The 26956-nt window shown below is 37.6% G+C and overlaps 1 protein-coding gene across 1 annotated transcript in view; it reads left to right on the plus strand.

Moving 5' to 3' along the window:
* The window catches only part of Cdh12 (cadherin 12), a 911264-nt gene that overhangs the window by 533544 nt on the left and 350764 nt on the right, over window positions 1–26956 (plus strand). The window contains exon 3 of the mRNA XM_085676604.2: window positions 12047–12192. The gene's annotated coding sequence lies outside the window, so the exon portion shown is untranslated. The remainder of the gene's footprint in view (window positions 1–12046; window positions 12193–26956) is intronic.

The following is a 26956-nucleotide window of genomic DNA, read 5'->3' on the forward strand; positions in this document are numbered from 1 at the left end:
TTCTCTGGTTTTATAATAGACATAATATACAATATTACTTGTTATTGTATCCAAATAATACATAATCTTTAGAATTCAAGTTTAGTTTCATTTCGGGTTACACACGGTGTATGAAGAATCTGTTGTTTATTTATATTTCATTTATTTGTGTGTGTACGTGTGTGTGTGCGTGTGTGTGTGCGTGCGTGCGTGTGTGATGCCTAGGAGTGAAGGCGTACATTGGCCTGGTGCAAATGCAGAATTCAGGGGACAACAGTCGCCAGTTAGTTTGTTTCTTACACCCTGAAATCTGGGCTCAATCTCAGGTCATCAGGCCTCTTCAGTAAGAACCTTTGCCCTCTGAACTACTTCACGCGGATGTTTTTCCTGTTAGTTTTACAGCCAGTGTCTAGTTAGTCGCCATGGGTCATTCATCTCCTCATTAGGGCCGTGAATCTCTTGAGTCATTCAGTATCGGTACTCCTTGTGATTGACCTAACCTCTTATTTCATCATACATTTTCAACTGAAGAAACATAGGCAAATCTGATTTCAAGAACTAGCCTAAGTGTGCAGAATTTCTGGGTGCCATGCTGTTGTGTTACTTTAGCGTTAGGAATAACGTGGAAAGTCCCCATCGTCTTCAGCACTGCTCTGCCGTTACTACATAGATGATGGCCAATAGAATGAAAGTGTTACTTCAGACTCCCCGCCATCCAGGGATATGTTCAACCTTATATAATTGTGGAGAGGTATATAATTTTAATAAGGAAAGCAGAGCCAATAAAGCAGATAGAAGACATTTATTCCCTTTGATGTGGCAGCAAATTATTGACTTCTGCGAAACCTGGGAAAGAACAATTTGGCAGGAGAAGAAACTGGGCACTCCAGTCATTGCAAATGAATGGAGGATGAAACACGGCATGTAGAGGTTAATAGAATCATCAAAAGGTCTCAATAAAGCATTCTATTTTATAATCAAGAAAATAAGAATAAGACGGATCTTTTGATGGCTACTTTGTAGCTATCTTAAGTTTATGATGCTGTGTAGGGTATTTTCATCTTCCAGCCTGTCAAACTCTGTTAGGAGCCCAGGAAACACAATTGTTTTTCCATAACACATTTCCCGGGCTGCAGGCGGGGTGCTGAAGCTGTACTAGGATGGTACTCCAGTAGCAGGGAGAAACAAATGGACAAAGCTAGATATGCATCCAGAAGGAATTAAACGTTTTACAGCCCTTATATTTTGAGCACTGATGGCATTTATTCCCCAATATAAATTTTTACTAAACTATTATCTGGATAGCTACTAGGACATTAATTTTAAAGTTGTCTTAAACTGTAATTGAATAGAGAATGTTTTGTGCAATTTGAGAAACCATCAGGAATACAAAAGAGGTGATTTTCCCCTATTCCATAGGTATTCCTTAGGGGAAAAAAAGGGTAATTGTAAGGACTTGAGAGATGGGTCAGTGGTTAGAAGAAAACTTGCTGTTTTTTCTTAGGACCAAACTTTTGGTCTCAGTTTACACTGGGCAGCTCACAAATACCTGTAACTGCAGCTCCAGGAGTCTGACACTCTCTCGTACCTCCTTAGGTGACTGCACTTACATATGTATACACACACACACACACACACACACACATACACACTCACACACACTTCAATGCCAAATAGCAATAAAATCAGAAAAAGAAAATGAATAAATATATGGAAATTTCAGATTATTGTGGACATGATAGGATATTAATATATTAATTTTTGTGATGCTTTGTTAATGGTAAAATAAGATATGACAGTTTTCTTTATTTATTTGATAGGTTACATATTTAAATAAGATGTATATACTAAAGTTATAAGTTACATATATCTTATGAGCATATTTCATCTTTGAATCCAGCTCCATTAGCAATGTGTTGACCATTTCTATTATCCAGAGAGCTTTCCACATGCTTTCCTGTCTGCCACTGTCTCCTAACCCCTATCAGGGCGATCACCTCTAATTGTCTTTCATTGCAGATTAATTTGCATAATTTTAAATGTTACATAAATCCAGAATAATGTCATTGAGTTTATATTAGATTTTTTTTCTCACTGACTTAATCAGGTGACAATTCGGTTTTCAAGAATGTGACCAGTTCCCTGCTTAGGCTCTCTGTTGAGCAGTACTCCAGTCCAGGCAGGTATTAGAGTTCTCCTAGTCTGCTTCTCGAGGGATATGTGGACAATCTTCAGTTTGTGGGCTTTATGAACATTTGAACACTAGTATATAAAAGACTGTGCAGAGACACATGTTTTCTTTTACTTGGGATGATGATTTCAGGAGAGAGCTAGCTACATCCCATAGAGATATTATGCTTAACTCCTTAAGAAATTAGCAAATTATACTTTCACCTTAATTTTGCAATTTCATTCTTTTTTAACAATATGTGCCTGTGTTTTGCATCCTTGACAGACTTCCTATTCATTGTGGTTAAGGATGCTAATAGACATATGATTATAGAAATGACTTTTTAAAACAATAATATAAAGTTGATTTTCTTGAGAAATCAGACTAACTAAAGAAAGATGTATTAAATTGTAGGAATGTAAACTCAGCAACATATCTGGGCCTGCTTATAACATCTGTACATCTGTATGTTTCCACACTTAAGTCTGTTTTTTAAAAGTGCTTTTTTATTCTCCAAAAAGACTCATTCTATCTGTACAATAACAAGATAACCTTCTTTTTTGATCATCGGTACTATACATGCATATGTTTGAATGTACAGCTGTTTAGTGATTTTTAAAATTTTGTTATTCAGGAAGAAATATGTGTGGTTTGTACTCTCTAGTAAGAATTTTCATCATCACTAGACTAGAATAAATCTAAAATTATATATTGATAGAAAATTTTAATATCATGTATTTTATTTTTAGAATTAATGCATGCATATAAAATACAAAATATAATTCTGAGCTAACAAGGAAATTTTACGACCAAATAAAATATCCCCTGAAAGCCTATTTCCTTTTAATTATTCATACTTTTTTATTATTTTAGTGTGAATGCAAAAAGATGGCATAAATACACTCATATTATTCTTAATATGTGTTTACTTTTAAGTTAATTCTTAGTTAATTTAAGCAAAAAGACTTCAATTTTATTTTTACTATGCCAAAAATTTATAAAAAATACAATTAACCATTAATTTAGTCAGACAAAATCAAATGTATCTTTGAAGAAAAATGTTATAATTATTTAAAAATTATCAGAGAACACTCATAACCTTAAGTTTTTCACTTACACTATGTGGAACATAAAATCAGCAACTCATGGCTGATTCACAAATTACTTTAAACTATGAAAACAAAATATTCTTGTTATAATGTTATTTACAGAATGAAATAAACTGTGAGGAACACTGAGAGGTGAAAGAGGAGAAAACGTGTGTTTGCATATAACCTTTTGTTCGTGACTGCCAGGTTATTTCTGCAGGAGGTAGAAAGGATATCAAAAATTATTAGTTTGATAATGTATTTTGGCACTGGTTGTAAACTTAAAGTTAATACATTTTAATTTCCTCACATTTTCCTGTGAAATTTTTTTAACTTTTCAAAGTTTATTAAATTATAAAAGTTTCCATTTCCGCCCCCCTCCCAACACCCTCCCACTTCCCCCACTCCCTCTCCTCCTCCCTCTCCATCCCTAAGAGTAGTCAGGGTTTCCTGCCCTGAGGGAAGTTCAAGTTCCTCCCCCCTCCCTCCAGGTCCAGGAAGGTGAGTGTCCAGACAGACTGGATCCGCAAAATCCAGTATATGCAGAGGAAACAAGTCTCAGTGTCATTGTCAATGGCTTTTCAGAAAGACTCCAGGCCAACCACATTCAGAGAATCCGGCCACATTCAGAGTATCTGGTTGGATTGTGTCCTCATACAGTCCCAGTCCAACTGGCCTTGGTAAACTCTCATTAGATCCATCCCCTTGTATCAGTGGGTGATCGCATCCCTCGCATCCTTATTTCCTTTTTCATTTTCTTCATCCTTCTGCTCCTCATTTGGACCTTGGGGGGCTCAGTCCGGTGCTCCAATGTGGGTCTCCGTCTGTATCACCATCCATCTTTGGATGAAGGTTCCCTCTGGTCTTGCCTTCTTTGCTCACGTTCTCTTTCCTTCTCCTTCTCCTTTGGACCTAGGGAGTTAAGTCCGGTAATCCGATGTGGGTCTCTGTCTCTATCTCCATTCATCGCCAGATAAAGGTTCTATGGTGATAAGCAAAATATTCATCAGTATGGTTATGGGCCAAGGCCGGTTCAGGCACCCTCTCCTCTGTCCAGAGAACAATCTGGGGATCTCTCCTTGGACCTGGGATCCCATTTATAATCAAGTCTCCTGTAAACCCTAAAATGACTCCCTTAGTTGAAATATATTCTTCCCTGATCCCATATCCATCCTTCCTCCCTCCCCCCATCCCAGTCCACCGAGCTTTCCCCAATCCTCCCCTACTCCCTTCTCTCTAACCGTCTCCCCTTCCAACAACCCTCCCACCCCACCCCCTATGCACCCGAGGTTACCTGGGACTCTTGTCTATTTCCAGTCTCCAGGAGGATAACTACATGATTTTCTTCAGGTTCACCTTCTTATTTAGCTTCTCTAGGATCACGAATAATAGGCTCAAAGACCTTTAATTATGTCTAGAATCCACTTATGAGTGAATACAAACCATATTCCTCTTTTTGGGTCTGGCTTACCTCACTCAGTAAAGCGTTTTCTATGTCCATCCATTTGCATGCAAAATTCAAGATGTCATTGTTTTTTATCGCTGAGTAAAACTCTAATGTGTATATGTTCCACACCTTCTTTAACCATTCTTCTATTGAGGGGCACCTAGGATTCCAACTTGGGAATATACCCAAGAGATGCCCTATCATACCACAAAAGCATTTGCTCAACTATGTTCATAGCAGCACTATTTGTAATAGCCAGTTCCTGTGAAATTATTAACTGTAAATTTTTTAAATGTCTGAAGGTTATAAAGCCAGATAGCAGACAAATTCTCACTGTAATCTCAAACTTCTGATAGCATGTTCAATTTTGATCCCCTTCTAAATTTAATGATTTCTCACTTTTTTCAGTGTATATAAGAAAAGCTAGTCTCAATAATTTGAAAAATATCCCTTAAATGTTAGTAAATATAGTTACAGAACCTCCATGGTTTGGACTGAGGCAGAAATTACTGTAACTTGTGAGAATCTATTACTAATCAGAATATATTTTTGTGAAAGTGTATGCTTGTTGCTGATGTTACATGATCAGTTGCTACTACATTTGCTTAGTTTTTTATCTTTAAAATAACTCCAATGCTATGGAATTTATTTTTTACCTGATTATTAAATCCACACAAAAATTGTAATGAAGTAATAATTTAATATACAGTCATTTTGAATCTTAAAATTAAGACAAGAATTTAAAATTTACATTTAGAAAATTATCACAACATATTCCAAATTTATGTAAAAATAGCCAATATCTGGCAAAGTGAGCAATCTAAGCAAATATCCCAGGACATATCAACTGTAACTCACCCATTGACTCAGGTAATTTTCCTTCCATTAAAAGATGTTCATCGTTTATTTTATTTGGGACAAACTTAAATAAGTTTGCATTTTTTAATAATATTTTTGAATTTTTCAAATAGGTATTTAAATGTATACTCTCATTTGGTGCCCATTTTTTTTACACCATGATACACATGATTGTATTTACTAGGAAGCAGAAAGCAATAACACTTTCCTGAAAAGAAGATGTAGTAGCTGATTCTGTGTGTCAACTTGATACAAGCTATAGTCATCAGAGAGGAAGGAGTCTAAATTGAGGAAATGCCTCCATGAGATTCAGCTGTATGGAATTACCTCAATTAGTTATCAGCAGGGGAGTGCCCAGCCAGTGTTGGGTAGTGCCATCTCTGGGCTGGTGATCCTGGGTTCCTAAGAAAGCAGGTTGAACAAGCCATGTAAGGAAGCCAGTAGGCAGCATCCCTCTTTCGCCTCTGTATCAACTCTTGCATCCAGGATCCTGCCCTGTTTGAGTTTGTGTCCAGACTTCCCTCAGTGATGAATGGCAGTTTTGAAGGGTTGACCAAATAAACCCTTTTCTCCCCAATTTGCGTTTTGGTCATTGTGTTTGGCCGCAACAGTAGAAACCCTAACTTAGAAAAGAGACCATTGTGTTTCTCCCCAAAGAGCAAAGTTAAAAGGACAAGTACTTGCCCTTTTTATTTCTCATTTTCCTGTCAAGGAAATATGATAAAAAATACTTAAGGTAACCTATTTCCTAAGATTCCTGTAAGAATAAAATGAAATAATAAGTAAGAAACTTACTGGCAAAGTATAAAGACTGAATTAATTTGAGTGATCATCATTCCTTTATAGACATATTTTTATCAGACATATTTAAAAAACCGTGGTCATACTATTTCTCTCAAATCTTTGAATATGTCTAGCAATTTCAAAGAAAGATGAAATGGTTGTATTTAAGTCTTCTTTAGGAGTTTGTAGACAAAGCTTGGATAGTATAAATCATACTAAATTTGGTGTAGTTAATGTATATTTCAATAAAAAATTTTGAAACAAACAGTTTTCTAACATAAATGACCACTACATTTTAGAATGTTAGTGAAACAACTAAATGATGAGGCTTTTTAATTTTAACTGATTTTATTTGTTATACTTACATCATTTCCATTTTCTTTCTCCTTCGATCTTCTCCAATGTCCTTTATACTCCTTCTCAGATCATGGTCCTTTATTCTCTGGTTATTATTGTCACATACAGAGAAGATCACACATATGCTGTGGGATAATCCCTTTGTATGCTGTGAATATGTTTTATTAATTTGATTAATAAAAAAATCTGATTTGACCAATAGCCAGGCAGAATAAAGTCAGGGAGTAAAATCCAAGCAGAAATATAGGGAGAAGGGTGGAATCAGAGAGATGTCAGCAGCATTCAGGGAAAGCAAGATGGGAGGTAACAAGTCACAAACTTCATGGTAAAATACAGACTAATAGAAACAGGTTAATTTATTTGGTAGGGATATAAGCTAATTTAGTTGTAAGAGCTACTTAATAATAAACCTGAGCTAATAAATCAAACAGTTTATAATTCATGTTAAACCTCTGAGTGATTTGTTAAAAAGGACCTTGGGATTGGGTGAGGCAGAAAAAATTTCTGTACACACACGCACACACACTCACACACATGCACACACACACATGCACACACACACACATACTCTCACATATACTACTGTCCATTTTGTGTTGCATGTATGTATTTGTTTTTAGGGCTGACTACTTAGTATTGGACAACCAATCAACCAATTAGAAGGTTTACTCTGGGGAAAAATAAATTCTCTCTCTCTCTCTCTCTCTCTCTCTCTCTCTCTCTCTCTCTCTCGTAGTTAATTGCCTATAGTTCTTTATCTATAAGCAGTGATTGTGTGATTTCCCTCACCAGTTATCCAAATTAGCAGGTCTACTGGTGTTGTCATTGTTCGGCTCTTGTTTAGTCAGCCATACTCTGATTGAGGGTATGGCTTCCCTTTATATTTTGAAGACACGGTTTTAAAAAAGAAGATGTCCTGATTCTCTGGCTCTTACTATCTTTTTGTGCTCTCCTCTAAGATGTTACCTGAACATTGGGTGTTTATTTGACCAAGATACACTATATGTTACAAAAAATTGAATACCATAGATTAGTTTAGTTTTAGTCTATTAATATTTGAATCTTATTTTCTAATAATATATTTCCTGATATATTCCTAATATATTAAAGCAAAACTAGCTTAGCAGTGGAGGCACACACCTTTAATGTCAGTACTTGGGAGGCAGATATAGGTGGATTTCTGTGAGTCTGAGGCCAGCCTGGTCTATAAAGTTGAGTTTCAGGACACCTACAGCTGTTACACAGAGAAACCCTCCAGAAAGAAACAAAACAAAACAAAACAAGACAACAATAACAAAACAACAAAGATAAACTTTGATAAACAAAGATATGACTATGAAATATGTATTCAATTATAAATCTTTAACAAAATGTCAAAGTAATTTTTCTATCCCATGGGAAGAACATCTTTTGTTTCCTTTTTTAAAATTTCTTTCTTTTTATTTATTTTTTTTGTCTTTCACATCATGCATTTAGATCCCATTTGTATCCTGCCCCTTCATATTTGCCCTCTGCCTTTGTAGCCCCCCCACTAAGTTTAAGAAAAAAGAAAAGAAATAAAAGGAAAAAAATCTCATTATTGATGCTACAGTGGGACATAAGGAGTCATGCAGCAAATCCATTTGTCCATGTATCTTTACTTGTAAGTGTTCATTGTAAAGAGTCAATTGTCCTCCCTCCTTCTGCTCCTCATTTGGACCTTGGGAGCTCAGTCCAGTACTCCAATGTGGGTCTCTGTTTCTATCTCCATCTATTGCCAGATAAAGGTTCTATGGTGATATGCAAGATATTGATCAGTGTGGCTATGGGACAAGGCCAGTTCAGGAACCCTCTTGCGAGGAGTGTGTCCACCCACTGAGATGGTGGGACTGATCTAATGGGAGCTCACCAAGGCCAGCTGGACTGGGACTGATGGAGCATGTGATCAAACTGGACTCTCTGAATGTGGCTGTCAGTGAGGGCTGACTGAGAAGCCAAGGACAATGGCACTGGGTTTTTATCCTACTGCATGGACTGGCTTTGTGGAAGCCTGGTTTGTTTGGATGCTCACCTTCCTAGACTTGGATGGATGGGGGAGGACCTTGGACTTCCCACAGTGCAGGGAACCCTGACTGATCTTAGGACTGGAGAAGGAGGAGAAGGGGGTGGGGGGAGTGGGAGGGAAACAGGAGTTGGGGAAAATGTGTAAATTTTTAAGAATAATAATAATAATAATAAAGAAAACAGTCAATTGTCTTGTTCTGTTACTCTATCGGTGCTGAGCCTTTGCTGGGAATCTTCTTTGCTATGCTGCTGTTGCCTGGTGTAGTGGAGAATCTCCTACTTTGGGTCTGCAGTTCACAGAAGGGGTTGATATTGGTGTGGGCCAACCCATAACCCTGTTTCTGGGCCTGGGTAGTTGCAGTGTTGGTCAGTCCGCCAGCTCACCCTCATCCTCACTAGCAGGGTGAGCTCTCCTGCATTGCCTTGATGAGTTCACCCTTTGTAGTCAAGAGGAAGTTGATGTCTGGGACCAGTTTTCCTACTTTAATGGCTTCAGGGTCAGATCTCCCATACCTACACTGTCAGGGCCAGTTCAACTGTGTTGCCCAGGCGTGTCACGGGGCTACTCTTCCAAGCCCTCCAGCAGATTTACTTTTGTTTTCAAAACTGGAAATTTCATAAATATCATTGAAGTTTTACAGTTGCAGTTAACTACACTGCCTCGTTAGCATTAACTAAATTTATTTATATTCTTTGAGCTTTAATTAACAAAATAATTGAAAGAGAACCACTAAGATGGCTCATTGATAAAGGTGTTTCAGACCAAGAATAACTACCTGAGTTAGATCCCCAGAGCCCAAATGGTCCAGTGAGGTAACTGACTTCTAAAAAATGTCCTCTGAAAATGAAGAAAGCATGCTGAGTAAGCCAGGGAAAGCAATCCAATAAGCAGTACCTCTTTCATGACCTTTGCATCAGCTCCTGCCTGTAGGATCCAGCCCTGCTGAAGTTCCTGTTCTGACTTCCTTCAATATGGACAGCAATATGGAAGTATAAGCCACATACACCTTTTCCTCCCAACTTGCTTTTGGGTCATGGGATTTGATCACAGCAATAGAATCCCTGATTAAGTGTGACACCGAGTACAGTCACATCATTCATGTCGTTTCATGTTCTTCTCACAAAATTCTGTTATTCTTTTCATAGTCGCATAATAGATTAATATATACTGAAGACACATTGTAGAAATGGGTCTTACTGGGGAATGAGGTCTTGGTATGTGGGAGGACCATGAGTGCTACATTATTCAATCAACATCTCTTTTGGCACAAAGGTAATTCCTACTGCATCCCCCTTCCTTTTAAATAGTAATTACTGGTGGACAGGATTCAGGAAAGTCAGTACAGTGTTAAGGCTTTAAAAAGTTTCCAAAAGAGACCACTATTTAAGCAGAGGTACACTGCATGGTACGCCAATCGATACAGGGGCAGAGTGCTTTAACTGCATGAACACCTACACATCAGAGACATAAAATGTTACCGAGCGCCACTTGTAAGTGCCCTGTTACAGCCTAGCTGGAGCGCTCTGTGAAGAAATTAGCAGGTGTAGTTCCTGCTTGCTATTTACGAGCGGGTGCATTAATTTCGATTTAAGGAGCCTCGTTTCTGCCGGAGCCCTCCACCGCCTGTCTATAATTGGATAATGTGCTTCCTGCCTAAGAGTAGCAAGAGTTGTTTCCTTCTTCTGAAGTGAATCGATCAAGCTTTTTTTCACCTTCAGCTCTCACCCTCCACCAGTTGAGGGAGCACCAGACCTCTTCACGGGATGCTGGAGCAGTCTCTCCTTCTGGGACCTCTCCCTAGGAATCTGTGCCTTCCCTCAGTGAGAGCCCGGCCCTATGCGCAGCAAGCAAGTCAGTTCCAAACTTCAGCTTTCTCTTCACTAAGAAGTTCCATCACCGAGTTAGTCTTTTAAAGAGACAAATCCAAACAGGAAAATGATTTGGTGTGGACAAGGCAAACAAATCTTCTATTGTGTGTGTTTGAGACATTTTGTAGTATGGATTTGGGAGTTATCTCATATACACGTGAGCACCGCAAGGCAAGAAGTGCATACCTCCCTCGCAAACACACGCCTCGCACCCCAAGGGGACGCCAGATGTCCCAGTTGAGCCCTAACATGGAGAAGGCATGCTGAATATGTCACATGCTCTTACTGTGAGAGGACAGTCGTCAGTTGCCTCTCTGGCAATGAGAATTTTCTCACCCTCAAGACATGCAAATGACTTTTTTCATCTGTTCTTTTTATGTTATTTGCATAATTTTCTCCTGCAAAAGTGAGAGCTGTCAAAAATTAACCGTTTGGGGCTTCAACATTCAGTTTCGTGACCTTTTCCAGAGCATTAGATCTCTCCGGGGGCCTCGTAACTTTGGATGGGAAAGAGTCGAGGATACTGAGAAGTGGGTGAGGGGGTGAATGATGGATGGGGAGGAGCAGGGAGGTAAAGACACCTGGCTACATTTAAACAGCCACTTAGTATTTCCCCCTCTTGGATACAAAGATCATTGTTGCTGTTTCTTTCTTCCCAGCAACATTTAGAGATAATAGGGTGTCAGAGACTCTTCTGTTGCTACTCTGGGTAACATAAACCTTTTTTTGTAAATGTGATGTTAATATAAAAATGCTACTTGAAAAAGTACAGAGCAGCCCTCTGTTTTGCACGCTTTGGTGCATATGCTTGTGTCTGTACAAAACTGCCGGATAATGCTTATTTAGGATGAATACTACCTTTCCACAAGTCAGAGAGTTGCCCTTTGAAGTCATTTTAGTTAGACAAAGGTTGATATATGTGGCAGGCTGGGGGCAAAGGCAAATCCATCTATCTCTTTTATCGCATTGCTTTAAACACGTTTCAGCTTTAGACTTGGCTTACAAATCAGCCCGATCAGTCTAGTAATTGTCTCGCTGCGCCTTATATCTAACATGAATGCGTCTTGCAAAATCAGCCGGGGAAAGCAGATTTGCTGAAGTCCTGCAATGGCTAACACTGTGGCTAATCACCCTATAAATTATAGCCGGAGTTGTAGTTTATCCATCAGACTGGGAAAGACCAGTTTCCCCAGGGGCCTTGGTTCCTTTTCTGATTCCCAGGAGACCCACAACCTCTCCGCATGCTTTGCCTGCTCGCAGGGAGCGTTGCCTGCTAATCAGGTCAATGAACACCTCCTGGCTCCAGGGACCTGACAGGCGTCCATCACAGCAGTTAGGGAGCCTGCAAACAGTGCGAGCTCACGGAGAAACTCCCGCTAGAAAACATCGCTCAGTACTCATTTACTCACTGGAAATCTCCAAGGATTTCAGCTGATCTTTTTCTCCCTTCAGACAGCGAGGAGCTTGGCATAAACAGAGGCAAAGGAGCAGGGCACGCTGCCACTCTGTGGGTGTTGATTGAAAACTTCGATCTGCCCACCGCTTCACGGTTGATCTGAAGGATTTCTCACTTGATCACAGAGAGTATTTCAATTAAGGTAAGTGCTGCTGTGCCTGACTGGCTGTATCGCGCGGAATCCCTGCACGGAAAGTTCTTACTGTCTGCGCTGACATTCTGCACTGCAGTAAGTGGCTGGCTATGGCAGGGCAAGGCTTAGTTTTACAAGCAAGGGTCCTGGATCGGAGCCTGCATTTGGGGATAATGGTATTTTGGAGGCGGTCTCATAAAATCTGATAGTTCTGCTTTTCATCAATAGAAATTAAATATTATGTGCAAAGGTGAACGACTTTCTTTGCTTCTTTAATAATCTGATTAGAGACCTGCAGGGTGTCAAGGTAACTTGGTTTTGTTTGACGTTTTTACTTGATATAAGAGAAAAAATTGGACTCGGAAACCTTACTGGGGATAAAGAAATTTACAAACAATTTCTGAGATCCTGTGGCAGGTCTCTACTTCCACATTATCCCTGCACTTCCGTTAGGTGTAAGGATGCAGGATTGAATCTCTGAGAGTTTAAAAGTGTGCAATAAGGAACTGAAATATAAATGTTTACAGTGTTTGATAAACTTTTTCAGAGAAATTAAGCTAAAGGATTGATTATTCTATAGGTGTAAGGTATAGTTCTTATACAAGGTAGATGGGGTTCTCTTATTAAATAAGCTTTGAAAAAAAACACTGTTTTCTGAAATGTTTGTTGTAAGGAAGGGAATTTAAGGTTATATACCAAAATCTCAACTTTTAGGTATGTTATTTCTGTTATCCATCTACAGAATTGAGGTGAGGTTAACAGACACACGTTTCGGCAAATATCCACTTAGTTTCAGGAAATAGTACGTCTTACTTTTGTGCACATTTTTCTTCTCACTTTGTGGGTGGTCCCTAGAAAGGCAATGGTAAAACTTTTTCCAATGTTAGCTTGAATGATGCCAACTTTTTTTTTATTTCCTCTTTTAGTTTGCACATGTAAATATAGCCTGAAGTATTTCTGACACAATGATCAATAAGATCATGATAAACAAAAATAGTTTGTTCATTAAATTTACAGAGAATCTATTATTTATCATTCTTAACAGGGAAGAATAGTGACTGTGTACCTTGCAATTGTGTGGGTCAATTACTATAAAACCATTTTTAAGTAATTAGATACACTCTTTAAAATACAATTGCATGCTGTCACAATACTTTTTGTTCTGAATTTCAATAACTAATCTGAAATACTCAAGTGCAAACAAAATATGTAGCTGCCTTGTGTGTATCATTTGTCATGGTATCCAAATGTGGTTTTAAAGTGACCAGTCATATTTCCCAAATATGGAATTCCACTTTCCTTCCATAGGTGTCATGAGATGGGAAATCTTGTAAAGATATCAGAACACTGTATTAATTCCCCATCCTTCTGCAGTTCGTGGGGGCTGTTCAGGCCAGTGCTATAGCTATTGCTTCTACATAGGGATACCATAAGAAGAACTGTAGGCTGGTGTTCTGGCTAGTTGTCTGTGTTCTCAGTCAATGCCTGAAGATAATTTGCTGTTTCTATTGCTCCGAGATGTCTATCTCTTTGTTGGGATAGGATGGCTTCTCTAGGATTTAAAGATAACCATGGAAAATTGTGTTCACCACAGTCACTACCCAGGGTAGCCTTAATCGCCTCTATACTTCCAAGCAAAGTAGGTGGGGAGGTAAATAACCAAAACCTGTTTGATATTAAATCATTTTTCATTGCTAGCATCAGTTCTGTAGTGTAGACTATCCCATGTACTAAGTTCAAACTGATGGCAAACTCAGCACAGTGAACTTCTATAGGACATTCTGATCAATGAAGTGTATGACAATCAATGAATAAGCATAGTGTGTTCTAATGTATTTATATAAACACAAAACAAAGGACTATTACATTGCTGTTGCCATATTCTTACTTTTCATTATAGAAACATATGAGGGAATGGAGAAAGTCTTATGAGCAATTGGAAACTAGGAGTTCAGGTCTTCAAGATGACTCAGCGGTTAAAAGTGTTTGCCACCAAGGCTGGGAATATGAGTTTAATTTCCATGGCCCAAATGGTAGAATAGGAGAAAAGATTCCTGCAATTTGTCTTCTCAGCTCCATATGCACACTGTAGCACACGTATGTACATGTACATTGATGCATGAATGTGCATACATATGCACACCCATACACACACACTAAATGAACGTAAAATAATAGTAAATTTAGCTATTATTTTAGGTAGAATGCATGTTTTACTTTTCTCCAACTTATGATGTTATTGACACGTGTCACTATACATCTAGGAGCTATGTGGATTATCCATTTTGATTCACTTGATTATTATATATTCCTTGTGCAATATCAGAAAACATTTTATGGGACACATTTACACAGAATAAAGCAGTCGCTAAAAGTAAAGAACTGTAAAGACTTCATAAAATTTAGACTGGGACTAAAGCTCAGTCTAGAGCATTTGCCTAGTATGTGTGAGTTCCTAATACCAAATCCCAACACACTCTCTCCACACCCTCACACACTTGCAAACACACAAACACACACACACGTGCGCACGTTTAATCATTTAAATTCAAAGTCACTTTTAGCGATCTGAAATTAAAAAGAAGTTAAGGATAATTCATATTCATCCCAAAGACAAGTAGAATATTAGACAATATAGAAAAATTACTATTTGAAAATGAATATGAATATGTGAACTCAAATAAGTATAACAACAATTAATAAGTTTAAATTCAATAAAGTTTATTTGTTTCTTATGAACTTATGTAAACTTTCTCATATGAAGAAAGAATGTCTGTCTATAATTTAGCAATACCTGATTTTCTATACAAAAATAGATACAATATTATTTGATTAAAGAGAGAGTGATGTCACAAAATTAACATTAAACTGGAAAACTTAATACAATTAACTGCCAAACGCACAGTTGTCATAAAACCACAAGTGTAAGTTAGATTGTATGTCTGTGGTGTATGATAGTACCTTTTATTCCAATTATCTGCTAAAATCTAAAAACTAGAGCGTAGAGCCTAGGAACTCAGATTAGCAGATAAGAGTACTTACTCGTCTTGCAAAAACAAAGTGAAACAAACAAAATGAAATAGATTTGCTTTCCAACATCGAAAACAAATGGCTCAAAAAGTTTCTGCAATTCAAGTTCCAGTGGATTCAGTGCCCACCTTTGGTGTGGAAAGTCCTTCTGTATATATGTTGCTTTTATTGGTTAATGAATAAAGCTGCTTTCAACGAATGGCTTAGTGAGAAATCCAAGCAAGGAGAGAGAGAGAGAGAGAGAGAGAGAGAGAGAGAGAGAGAGAGAGAGAGAGAGAGAAATAAAGCAGAGCCATGTAGCCGCCACAGAGATAGACACCTCCACCAGAGCCCACCGAAACTTTACCAGTGGCCATGACCTTATGGTGATGCATAGATGAATGGAGATGGATTAGTTTAGGATATAAGAGCCAGCTAGAAATATACCTAAGCTATTGGCCAAACAGTATTGCAAATAATATAGTTTCTGTGTGATTATTTCAGGTCTGAGAGGCAGGGAACAAAAAAAGAGCCTCTGCCAACACAACTTTGGCCTCTGTAGGCATCTACATGAATATGATATACATACCAATAGTTAGAAAATAAGCAAAACAGATGAAATTAAAAAAAAACTCTTAAATCAAATTACACTATATATTACGCAAAAAAGTCCAACAACAATTAGAAAGAAAATCAAGAATCTGTCTATATATTACACACACACACACACACACACACACCCAAGCGTGTGCACACACACACACACACAAACAAACGTAATCTATATCAATAAGCAGAATTTTAATCATAGTTTTATAGACTGATAAATTTTTGGCCTATTCTGCATTCGTGTAAAATGACAGAAAATTAATATATTAAACCTATAACTTATTTCTAAAGTATGAGTACGGTAAGTATAGACTTGTCCTGCAAAAATGCAGGCGATGGTACACAGGTAGAAAGCATAGCTACTCCCATGAAGATTAGGTGGTCTTTACATTTTAGCCCAGAAATAAATGTGACGAGTCTCAGTCATTGCAAGAATACCTCCTGACCACCTTGTCCTTACATGAAAACCATGAAATAAAAGATATTCTCAAGAAAGATACTGGGTCTCTGAATTGCTGATTCTAAATTGTAATTGCTTTGTGGTTCTAATATGAGAGTCACAAAAATGACAGTCTAGAAAAATCATATATAAGGCTGCACATTTAAGATAGGTTCCATACAATAAATCACCATAACTCAACAAACAAACAAAAAGAGATGGAATTTCTGGTTTACTGTTAAGGCTAATGCAAGAAGAGTGCTTCCTTGAGGAGAGAGAGCAAGTCTTTGTGTCCTATGTGTTATAATAGACATGCCATAAAATACCGAGGCAATTTTAAACTTTTTCCATTTTGTTTATTAGTGGTCTAAGCTCATTTAACTAGTACATATTGAAAAAAGTCTTGCTTTACAAATTAATACATTATAATTGACTTAATATCTTATAAAGCTATCATCCTTCGAGCCAGTAGATAGGGTACATCTATAGAAACATATTCTGCATGTAACCTCACTCAAGCCTAACTCCCCCGAGGGCATGCACTTGCTCTGTAACTATGGCCAATTAGTTAAGATAGCTAAGTCTTGTTCTTATGTTTTTTGACATGGCCATAATTATAGTATCTCTCCTATAGACCTGTTGTGACACATGCAGGAGATAATGGGTCTAAGGCACTCCTAATCTGTCAAGTGTTCTGAAAATGATAATATTGTAAAAAAGGAAGCATTGCTAGTCATTCATCTTCCACTTGACTTAGCTAGGAGAGATTATTGCTATGTCTTTCTGGCAGGAATAAACAGCAAAGACATAATCTCTGAGATCTGGTTCTTAACACTGCACTGACGGCAGAACCTTTGCATTTTAAGAAAATGCAATTTCTTTCATTGGATTTCCACTGGTAAGGGAATGTGTCCTAAAGGAGTGTAATCTAGGAGTCAATTTAGAGAAAACTTCCTACTTTAGACAGAGGAATAAAGTAGCAATTGAAGCCTTTATTTTGATTCTTTCTGAAGAACGCTGAAAGAAGTGAAAGTTGTAAAATATAAAGTGCCGGTTGGACTTTTTTATTCAACAATGGACTGGATTGAAGGGTGGTAAAAAAAAAAACTTTAACAGTCAAACTAGAGCTATATCAAAATGCATATATAAATACTAACTTCCGCATGGTCAAGCATGAGCTGTAAGTTTCAGAAACAGTCCTTGTTCAGACATGAAGCATTCACACTGGATGATTTTCCTGGGTATCTGCATAATGAATATAGTTTGGCTATCTCAAGAATATTTAAATTCTATATAAGAACAGAAATGTCCTCTTAAGATTTAAATATTTTAATTGTAACTTCTGATCAAGATATTCTTTGTTGGGTTCTTTCTATTTACCGATCTATACAAAGATATTCAATCGTAGAGAAATATTTTCAGCAATGAAATCCACTGTTTTTCATATTCCAAACCGCATATCCTCATGATTGTCTATGTGGAAATGAATTATAGCAGCATGTTCTTGGGTCCTGTTCCCTTTTTCTTAACTTAGTAGGTTGAGGAAGAAAACTGAAGAAGCAAAGCTTAGAGACATGATAAAATCAGTGTACATAGAAATGTGGCCTAGTAGCTGGATTATAATTATTCCCAGGTGATGCTGGTATAGAAGTGCAGAGCTGTGCTTTTGTCAACAAGCAACTTTAAAATACCAAGGGGTGTGAAATTTCTTAGGTGTTCTTTTTAGAATTTCTGTGTCATGTTTTCCAATAATATATTTCTTTGTTTCAAAATTTTATTATACTATTGTATTTGTGTGTGTGTGTTTGTGCATACATGCCTTTACATGTTTGTGTGAGTTTCCACATGTATCAGGGAAGTTATTGTGGTCACAAAAGAAGCAGGAATAAGATCGTTCTCTCCTTCTAACATATAGACCTCATAGAACAAACTAGGGTCTTCAGGTTTTCAAGTTCGGCAGCAAGAACCTTTATAAGCTAAGCTGTCTTTGCCTATTTAGCATCTTGCACTTCTAACACCCACCCTCTCCAGAAGGGTGGTGCTACTGGTAGATAAGGCATATGGCTCTCATATTAGACCATTTTCTTTCTTTAGCCCATGGTAATAAAACAGATGTAATTTCTTTCCTAGCGGGTGTCGTATGACTTGTCTAGTATTCCTAGGTCACAGGTTGATCAGGTATAACAAGTATTTCTTCTCATCTCTGAGTGCTGATAAGAAACTGAACAAAGAAAACCTGGTCAAGTGTCATAATGCTTCCACGTAGTTGCTATTGCTGATTTTCAATGACATGACATATTTGAGCTGACCTCTTCATCCAAGTTTTTCTTATCACTTCATCTAAAAAGTGACAAACACTCTGTCCTGCTTTTTAAATTCTCACATTTACTAAGTACTGCCTGTTGTTCTCCCATGTGACAACCAGGACCTCTGAGAAGAACAGACCATACTCTGACCAGTGATGCAGAGACAATGCCTAGTATAGAAGCTATCATGTATTAAGGACACCAGGAACCCACAAGGATAAACCCAGCTAGCACTCTTAGCAATATTGGAGAGGATGCCTGAACTGGCCTTCCCCTGTAATCCGACTGGTGGCTACCATGGTTGTCATTATAAAAACCTTCATCCAAGAACTGAGAAGCTGATGCAAAGTTCCACAAGCAAGCACTTGACTGAGCTCTGGGAGTCCAGTTGTAGAGAGGGAAGAGGAATTATATAGCAAAGGGGGGGGGGGGGGCGGGTGTAAAGATTATGATGAGGAAACACACAGAGACACTTGACTCGAACTCCTGAGAACTCACTGACTTTGACTGACAGCTGGGGAGCCTACATGGGACATAATTAGACATTGTGAATGTGGGTGACAGTTGTGTGGTGTGGTCTTTTTGTGGGGCTCCTCATGTAAGATTTATCCCTGGTGCATGAACTGGCTTTTTAAAGCCCATTCCCTATGGTGGAAGACCATACTCAACCCTGACACAAGGAGGAGGGACTTGGCTCTGTCAGGCTTTGTTGGGAAATGGCAGGATCAATGCATCTTTCTTTTTACTTCTTAGTCTTCCTACCTTTTTTTCCTTCTCAACTGGGAGTAAGCAACACAGACTGTACTCTACTGGGTGTGTCAGCTTATAAATACAGCCGGCTGATTTTCTGTTTGCACTACTCATGCCTGAGTATCTAATAAACATCTGAACCTTTCTGTCCTGCTTTCTAAACCCCCCCCTCATGACGACTTTTATTCTCATTTCTCTATATCTCATGTCACCATAATCTGCCACTCTCCATATGGTCACTTGCTACAATCTTGTCCTCCACAGAAGAATGCCCAACATTGTTAGAGAAATTGAAGGCTGTAAATACAAATATAAATATAGAAATGTTTTTTTCTTATCTTAGAGCTTCCTCTATGGGTTGCCCTCCCTTTGTGAAGGTAACCAAACTGTTCATGAAATCCTCTATGTGCAAGGTCTGATGGCTGCACCCTGCTTTCTTACCTTTCGAAGTATGCTTTATCCATGTTCTATGTGAATCAGAGAAGTGATTCCACTGTTTAATAATAATAAGATCTTGGTCGTTTGTTGGAGAGATTGGACAGTTCTTGTTCATGTCTACATTCCCAGGGACATATAGAGAAATACCTAGTGAAAATATTAACTTAGCTCCTTCTCAAAAATGAAGTTAGTATTTTCATAAGATAGTATCCGTTTCTACTTTGACAATTTAATTGTACCTATTTATGAAAACTATGATTGACCCCCATATTATATCTAACCATGTCAGCAAGTTTAGACATTGATAATAATTAAATGAATTCAAAACTTCCACTATGTTTATAGCCACTGAAATATGTTTGTTAAATTTGAAACAGTATATCTACTTTAAAGACTGTATAGATATCTTGTATTTAAGTGAACAAGAGAAATTATTTATACACATTGAATAAAAGTCAATTCCAATTGGTTCCTATCTGTGAAATAATAGTATAGCGTTTCTCATCCATTTGTAATCAATAAACATGAATATTTTAAGTCACAAGTCCACTTTCTTCAAATGATCCACTTTGTGGTTTCTTATTTCATAACTCTCCAATATTTATTATCATAGAATTAAATTGGTTCTTATTCTTAGCATTTATGATCTAAAGAAAAGTGTAATTGATGTGACAACCAATAGAAACTAGCTATGCTTGTGAATTAGTAACTCCAAGCATAGCTTGAATTGTTAAATGATGACTATCTATGCTTAGGGAATGATCACCCTGTTATACTTAATATCGCCATAATTAAAGCTCATTTTATTTGTTGTCTTTTACATGGCATTAGGTGAAATGTTCTAAAAATCAATATATAGCAAACAGCAGCATTAATTCTGGAATGAATTTCTCTCACAGATATTTAGAAGCAATCTCCCCTGGAACCATAATCCTCACAAGGAAATTGCAGTCCTTGCAGAAACACAGTCTGGGTCACCTGGGTCTAGGTCTCGGGATTTTTCTAAAAGCCTTCACAAAGCACAAATGACATTTTAAATAGCTTGTCAGGAGGAGATGTGATTTTTAACGCAGGCCCACAAAATATAATGGCTTTGTGTATGTGTGTGTGTGTGTGTGTGTGTGTGTTTTCAGTGCCCCTAAAGGCAAACATCTGAAAAGCAGAGAGGAGCATAATGCAAAGATAAATGAGTGTTGTGACTACTGTCTAAGGAGGAACATTTTATAAACGTAACAGTGTAATAGCTTATAATAGAAAAAATAGCAAACAAGTTGGACATCTTAGTTTTTATGTTTCTGTGTCTCCTAAGAAGTATCATTAGACATTAGGAATTTTTCCTTCCTGGATGCTGAGCCATTTTGTTTCTAAAAACCTTTTCCGACAAGAAAGTTGCGTAAAATACACTTTGATTTGGAGACATAGAAATGGAGTCTTGTCCAAATTTAAGCACAAAGGGCTTCTGTATGCAGTGATAAATGAAATAGTCAATGTACCTCAAGCTGATAGCTTATGTTATACTACGTCTTGGACAGTTTCAAGATACAACGCCATGACCACTGCCTTCTCTGTGTGTATCCTGATGGTTTCTGTGACCATTCATGTGTCCTAACATTAGTGACTCAACAGACACAGCTCCTCTCTCTTGGTGTTGCTTTTCATTGCTCTTGTAGTGGCACCTGATTTAGGAAATATAATGATTTGATGCGAAGAAATGCAGAAAGATTAAAATATTTTGCATACCAAGTTGGTTCATTCTATCTTCAGTGGGTTATGCCTTGGAAAGATTTATACCATTGTTGTCAGTACTTTGGATTTTGGTTAATGTACTTCTCAAGATCATATAAAGCTTAATATCATTTATTCGATGCCTTCAGATGGATTAGAGGAATGGAATTCAATAGTCATTAGCAGAGCAGTAAGTAAGAGTCACTGGACCTTTCAGATGAAAATCTACTTAGCCAGGCAACCCAGGCAATTTTATCCAGCCTCTATATACACTATAATCTCAATAATTTAATCTCTTCCCCCTACTCTTTCACACACACACACACACACACACACACACACACACACACACACGTATGCACATGCACGCACACAAACCTAAAGATCACAGATCCTCCCACCTAAGCTTCCCCAGTGCCCCAGTAGCAGGAAGTTCAAGCATACACCAGCTTACTACAATGTAATGCTCTAATACTTTCTGGACAACTAGAATCTGGATCCACATCCCACACAACCCTGTCACTGCCTGTTGAACACAGTACAGGCTGAGTATCCTGAGAGTCTGTTCACTCCATCTCCTCTGACTTCAGCAAAGTGTGAAAATTAGTGCCGTTTTAGTTATTATTGTAATTGCTTCTAAGAAATTGGACATTTGTATTAGTTTATTTTCTAGTGCTAATACCACAATACCACGATGAAAAGAAGTTTATCTGGGTTTGAATTTCTAGACTTGCGTTTCTAGACGCCCCAGTATGAGAGATCAGTTCTGGTTTCTGCGTCATCAGCCCCCGAGAGTCTTGAGTTTGCAGAGAGCACACATGTATGTGGTACCTCTGTTTGCTCTATATCGTCTAGTGAAGCTGCCAGAAATCAAACAGACTATACCCCAATGCTTTATCTAATCCTATTAGTATCTGGATGTAGTTTGTATAATTTAATGCCTTACCATTGGGATTACATTTTTATAAAGGGACCCTTGGAGTGCACAAATCTATGTCTAACTATTCGAAAAAGTTGGAAATCATTTAAATCGCCAGACTCGATGTTGTGCTTGTTGGAATATACTACAGGTTTTTGTATTTCAGGAAGAAATACCAGAGTTGGAAATATAACTCAGCAATAGGGCAGTTACTTCTCACATGCAGGCTCCAGTCCAAACCCATATAAAAAGCTCTGCAGTTAAAGACATCTTCTTGTGTACTGTTCTTATAATAGTAAAAACAAAGGTCTGCAAATAAATAAATCGTTCGCTGTATAGAGAAAGTGGAGATGGTGAGCTGAGATATGAATAGGAAATAGAATTTCCAAAAGTACTAGATTTACTCATCTCAGTCTGATGAGGTCATAACAGTCACACAAATGGAGGGAATTTAAAATCCAGGTGACTAGGCATATTTTACAAAACAGAAACAAATTAGCAGTTATTTAAATATCTAGACACTAGTCATGACTCCTTCATAAAAATCCAGAAAACGGCAAAAGGGCCCTTTCATGATTTGTGAGGTGTGATGAGCACCATGTGTCCCTGTCTGTCATGTTTGTAAAGATGGCTCGGTTTCTACAGATATTAACTTTGAAGCACAGTTTTCAATAATGACACAATGGGAAGAATAAAAACATTTTTAACCTTATGAATATTTACTTTGTGAGTAGAGAAAGAGAAAAGGTTAAGGAAAGGGAGATTTTTAATGAGCCTTAATAATGACGGTAATGATGTGATGTGCATATTGAGTGTGTGTGTGTATTCTTGTCTTCATGTGTCTGCATGAGTGGGAATATGTGTGTCTGCGTTTGTACATATAAAATATAGGAAGTATATGTAATAGCCTATTTTAATTTTTTCTCTTGGAACTTTGTTATAATTATAAATAATTTATCTTGATATTAAAACTGAAGTTGAGCTTGATTTTACTGTGAGGGAGATAATATTCTCTTTATTCATTTTTTTATAGTAAATGAGTTTTCCCCCACTAATTTGCAAGAGCCCCACAAGAAATCTTTCATATTTTGCAGCTGACTGGAAACAGATTTATATGAAAAGAAATGAAGAAGTGCGTAAGAATTTCAGCCAATTTTATTCAAATTATAAATCAGGAAGAATCCATACTTGTTTAGATACTTTATAAATTTTAAAAGTGGTGATTTTGTGTGTGCGTGTGTGTGCGCATGTGTGTGTGTGTACGTGCCTGTGTGTGCGTGTGTGTGTGCGTATGCGCGTGTGCGTGTGCACGTGTATGTGTGTGTGAGTGCGTGTGCATGTGTGTGCGTGTGCATGTGTGTGCGTGTGTGTGTGCGTATGCGCGTGTGCGTGTGCATGTGTGTGTGTGTGTGTGTGTGTGTGTGTGTGTGTGTGTGAGATCACCGTTGGGGAAGCTGAGACAGAAGTGAAATTACTGACCCAAGCTTTTGACCGTGCAGCAGTATTTCGGGAAATAGATGATAATGACATAGTTCTAGATGACAAAGTGCTATAACATTCCTTTGCCAATACCTGACCTTCATAAAATCAATAAACACCAAGATAAAGCACAGCAGGAGCAGAAGTCATGCTCCCGAAAGTCCTCCATGCCAAGTGTCTTCCTGCAAACCTGCCATGTCTCCTCGCCTCCTTCCTCCTCAGGCTGAAACTATGAATACAGAAATAAGCAACATGGAAAACCGAGTAGCTTTCTATGAATATCTACCCCTGATCTTGTTCCCAGGGCTGTCTGGATATTGCGAAGTTGGAACTGCATAAAAAAATTATTTGAGAAAAGGAGCAATGTTCATTACGTGAAATATCTCAGAGGAGTAAGATACAGGGCTGTGTCAGTTTGCCAAACTCATAGTGATTTGAGTTGAGCTAGAGAGGACTGAAGTGGCAATAGAGGGGGGGATGGGAGACTGCAGTGCGACTGGGGATGCCTAGGAAATCGTTCTAATCCCAGGTTGCAGGTTTAGATACGTTTCTCAATTCCCTCTGCAGATCGGAGATTTTTTAATACAAAGAACTAAGAGGTTTTTGAACACTGTGAAATTTCCTCTATCTACCTGAGACAATTCAGTGTATTAATATTGTCAGTGTGTGCCTGGTATAGCTAATGCCACTGGGAATATATTATACTAGGTACAAGTGAGGAACATTTGATTTGTCTCTCAGACATAAAAAATAATCTATAGACATACACACATGCACATCCACATCCACACAAAAAACACCAGATTCACACATTCACACATGCACATTAAAGTATATACACTCACAGTGACACACACAGGGACTTCCCACAGAAACTCACACACATGTGAATGCACACACACACACACAGTCACCACCAAGGTTCCTTCGATGTTATACTATGGGGTGTCATGTCTTTTTGTTGTTGTTGTTAATACTCTAATTGAATTCCCCTGGACACTTCTGGCTTTAGAAATGCATAATGCTGGATTCTCTCTCTCTCTCTCTCTCTCTCTCTCTCTCTCTCTCTCTCTTTCTCTCTCTCTCTCTTTCTCTCTCTCTCTCTCTCTCTCTCTCTCTCTCTCTCTCTCTCTGTGTGTGTGTGTGTGTGTGTGTTCATATGTCATATTGTGAGAAGAAAAATTGAACACTTTATCTGCAGGTTGTTGCTCACTCACAATAAGCTAAGTCTGAGAAGAAGCGAAAGAGGGAGCAATAGAAGCAATTGAAACTAAATATGTTATGTTTTTTTCACAAGATGATGAAACATAAATCTTTTTATGTAACAAATTTTGTGTTGACTAAATCACAGTTAAAGGGTTTCTTCCTTTTGTGCATTTGAAATATATAAAACATATTGCTAGGTTCTCATAATTTTAAAGAATCAAATAAAAGAAATTATAAAAGTTATGGAGTGTCTACTAGATACACTTTGTCTAAGAAAAATAATAATTGTTTTTCCTTGACTTGAATATTGAGAACTATAAAAAAACATTCAATGACTATGGCTCAGTGGAAAAAAAATATGTTTTTCCTTCATTTTAACATACTGAAATTTCAATTTGACTCTACTATTTATGACTCTTTTTTCTTTAAGCTGTTTTCTTTCCATTTTAAATTACCTATTCTCTTGTTTTTGTATACTACAGATAATATTATCCAACTACCAGAATATTGCATAATTCCAGTGCCCAATAAATGTAATTAGCACAGTGTCAGATTTATAGAAATCATGCAATGGCTGTGGATTTTATTTTTATTACATGAACTGCATGACAATAGCCCTCATGTTTCTGTGGCCTTTTTTTCATAATCTTTCAAAATCTCTCAATTCAGTCATTTTGGTCTTTGTCCATGACCCTAGTTTCAACCTTGCCCCCAAGGTTTTCTAATAATTTTTCAGCTAAGAAAAAACTCTGTTTACCAGAAGGATTGAACCAACTTTTATTAGAGACCTTTGGCACTTCAAATGCCTAGTACTGGGATAATAAAATTGTATCCTATCTCCATCAAATGATACTTTTATGATGACAGAGGACTTCTGGCTAGATTGCTATATCGCAAGCATTCAATGAGTCCCCTGGCTGTGGGTGAAGACTCCCCAGGTGCTCACTGTTTATTTTGGAAAGAATATTCTTGTTTTTCCTTCTCTGAACTCCAGTCATCTGCAAGGTGAAACTCCTGCTGAGAATACTCTTGAGAAATCGCAACCTGTTTGGGCAAACTGTTCCTTCCTCTTTTTTTTTTTCTGGTCAGTTTTTACAAAGAGACTGAACCCAACCTTAACTCTGAGGCCACCCAGAACATAAAGAACAAGTTAAAGGACTGTTGACTTGATTTATAAGTAAAATTCATAAAGAATGAAAAGAAATGGGATACAGAAAATACAATCAAGAGTTGGGAATACATCATCTCTTAAGATAATAGGTCAGGTACTCAAATGTTTTACAATTTTTTTTTATATCTGACAAGGGGTTCCATTTGCCTTTGGCAACGAGATTGCATTAAATAGGATCTTATAGCATAGATACCAAACTCATGTCTGTCATGTGGTCAAACAAACTCTAGAATCCATTCTATGCAATTATCATGGAACATTCCCTTGAATTCCTTAACTCTTGTAAGCACTGACTATGAAAACACCTACCCAATTCATTAAAAATCTATTCTTCATTTCCATTCACTAAACTCCTACTGATAAAACAACTAAGATCCTACATAAATTTAATTTGTATTAGCTATCCTTGATGACATTTATATATGCTATTCTAAGTTCATTAAACTGCTCTTATTTAAAACCACACTTTCACTGTCTTGTCTTCTATGGTGTCCCCTGATCTGTTCAGAAAACTTCATGTGATTTGCTCCTATAAAATTCCTACAGTTGAAATTACACAAAGACAGGATTTTTAAAAGTATTTATTTATTTGATTTGACTTGTATGACCGTTTTGTGTTCATAGATTCATGTGCACCATGTGTGTGCCTGCTGCACATTGAGGCTAGAAAAGGGCATCTAATCCCCTGGAAATGCAACTGTAGGTGATTGTGAGTCACCACA

The sequence above is a fragment of the Myodes glareolus genome, chromosome 15 (genome assembly GCF_982192425.1).
Source record: "Myodes glareolus chromosome 15, mMyoGla1.1, whole genome shotgun sequence".
Classification (NCBI taxonomy): Eukaryota; Metazoa; Chordata; class Mammalia; order Rodentia; family Cricetidae; genus Myodes; species Myodes glareolus.